The sequence below is a fragment of the Tinamus guttatus genome, unplaced genomic scaffold, assembly GCF_059628265.1.
Source record: "Tinamus guttatus ecotype Peru unplaced genomic scaffold, ASM5962826v1 Tinamus_guttatus_pri_ptg000732l, whole genome shotgun sequence".
Classification (NCBI taxonomy): Eukaryota; Metazoa; Chordata; class Aves; order Tinamiformes; family Tinamidae; genus Tinamus; species Tinamus guttatus.
This window is the reverse complement of record NW_028289266.1, coordinates 1,910,001-1,912,500: the sequence shown is the minus strand read 5'-3', so window position 1 is coordinate 1,912,500 and position 2,500 is coordinate 1,910,001.

Below are 2,500 nucleotides of genomic sequence, written 5' to 3'. Positions count from 1 at the left end.
CGCGCGCTCGTGCCTTTTCCCTCTCTCTCGCGCTCTCCCAGTGGCACGGCGGCGGACACCCAGGGGAAAAAAAAAGACCAGGGGGGCACCCGCGTGCCCCTCCTCGGTCGCCACCCCGCCAACGGCTGCCTGCGGCCGGCACCCGGCGACCCGGGGCTGAGACCATCGCCGGCGCCTCGCACGGATTCTTGGACACCTGGGAGCTGGCAGGGCCGCTCGGCCTCGCACCAGCAGGGTCGGGGAAGAAGCCCAACAGGAGAGGCGACGGCGGGAGAGAGCAGCACCGCGGCAAACTCCCTTCGCCACTTCAGCCAGCGGGACAGCGTCCCCGGCAACGCTACAGCGGGCCGTGTGCTGGAGAGGAGACCCCCGTGCCCGAACATCAGACACCCCCGCGCAGCCCGTGACAGGGAGCACGGAGGAGCCGACCCGCCGGGGGCCCTCTCCGACACGACCCGAATGGCCTCATCGATCCAAGCGCCGAGGCAGCTCGCCACCCTGCCCGAGGCACGGCCACCGCAGAGGCAGGCCGGCACCCGGGCGGACCACCGTCGGCAAGAGGTGCTCGCACATTTGCCCACTTGCGCGGCTCGGCCGTCTCACACGCAGACAGCGCACCGCCGGCCAGCAGAGCCACCGCGGCTCCAAGGCCTCGGCGGTGCGCCTGGACACCGGGGGGCCGCCCCCCGCAGTGCTTCCAGGGAACCGCCGGGAGACCAGCACACCGAGTGCTCGTGGCAGAGGCGCGCAGCCAGCGACCACCGCCATCCACCCTCGCCGAGCCACCCTGGCGCGCTCCGGAGTCGGCCCCGCACGCTGAGCGCGGCCGGCAGCCAAACTCCGGAACTCATCGTTTTACTCACTGTGCGCCCTGTAAACGTACAGGTAAGTCACCAGCCGCGGAGGCCCCGAATTCCGCGCGCTCCACCTACCGGAGAGGCGCGCGGCGGTAGCCGCCCTCTACGATGACGTAACTGGAGGCAGAGCCATAGAGCGACCCCTTCGGAGGGGCCGGAGCACGAAAGGCGGAAGACGTCTACCCGTCACCAGCGCGACCAAGTGGCCCCGGAGCCGGGTGGACCTCGCCGCCCGCGCGGGCCGCCCCGGGGCCGCCGGCCGCCGCCACGGACGCCGGTAGACCTCGCCGCCCAGCGGCCCCCTTGCGGGCCGCCGCGGCGCCGCCCAGGGGCCGCCCCGGAGCCAGGTAGACCTTTTCCCCCGCCGCCACGGAGGCCGGTAGACCTCGCCGCCCAGCGGCCCCCTTGCGGGCCGCCCCGGCGCCGCCCAGGGGCCGCCCCGGAGCCGGGTAGACCTTTTCCCCCGCCGCCACGGAGGCCGGTAGACCTCGCCGCCAGGCCCCCTTGCGGGCCGCCCCGGCGCCGCCCAGCGGCCGCCCCGGAGCCGGGTAGACCTTTTCCCCTGCCGCCCCGGAGCCGGGTAGACCTCGCCGCCGGGCGCCCGGGCGGGCCGCCCCGGAGCCGGGTAGACCTCGCCGCCCCCGCCGCCACGGAGGCCGGTAGACCTCGCCGCCAGGCCCCCTTGCGGGCCGCCCCGGCGCCGCCCAGCGGCCGCCCCGGAGCCGGGTAGACCTTTTCCCCCCGCCGCCCCGGAGCCGGGTAGACCTTTCCTCTCCTTTCCTGTCCGTCTTTTGCGTAGGTCGAGCGGTGCCCCGCCCGGACGAGGATTTTTTTTTTTTTTTTTTTTTTTTCCTTCCCCTATTTCCCCCCCCCGCCATTCGTTTCGTGCCGCCACCCCTTCGCGCGTTGCTCTCCATGAAGCGCAGCGGCGGCCAGGGCGCGCGGAGGGGGCGGGGGGCGGGGCGGGGCGGGGTGGGGCGGCGGCGGCCGTTATGGGGGAGCGGGGAGAGAAAGGGGGCGGCGCCGGCGGAACGGGCGGCTGCGGGACGGGCGGGGAAGAGGCGGAGGGAGAGGCCTGGGGTGGGCGGCGGGGCCCGCGAGCACCCGGCGGCGCCGCCTCTGCACCCGCCAACGCCGCCCCCCGCAACCCCCACCCCCCCGGTAACGGTAAGAGGCGCGCGGAAGGGCAGGTGCCTGGCGTTCGGGTCGGCGCCGCCGCACCTGCCGCCCGCGCGACTTTTTTTTTTTTTTTTTTTTTTTTTAAAAAACTTTCGTTTTGATGGTCGGCGGAGTGCGTGCTCTGTGTGTGTGTATTCTCCTTGGGGGGGGGACGGGCGGGAAGGGGGGGGGGGGGGGGGCGGGCGGCTGCTGGAGGGGGCGGGAAAAAGGCGGAGGGCGGGGGCCGGGAGGGGCGCGGGGGACGGTTCGGGCGGCGCGGAACCATGCCCGCCGCGGCCGAACTTCCCCGCCACCCCTCGCGGCGCCCCCCCCCCCCACCACGCGCCGAACTCCGCCCCCAACGGCCGTTGCCCTAGCAGCGGGGTCAGGCAAGAGGCTGCCGGGGGCGCTCCGCCGACGAGCCGCCCCGCCCGCCGGCGCCCCGCCCGCGAGCACCCGGGGGGGGGGGGCCGCCGCTGCACCCG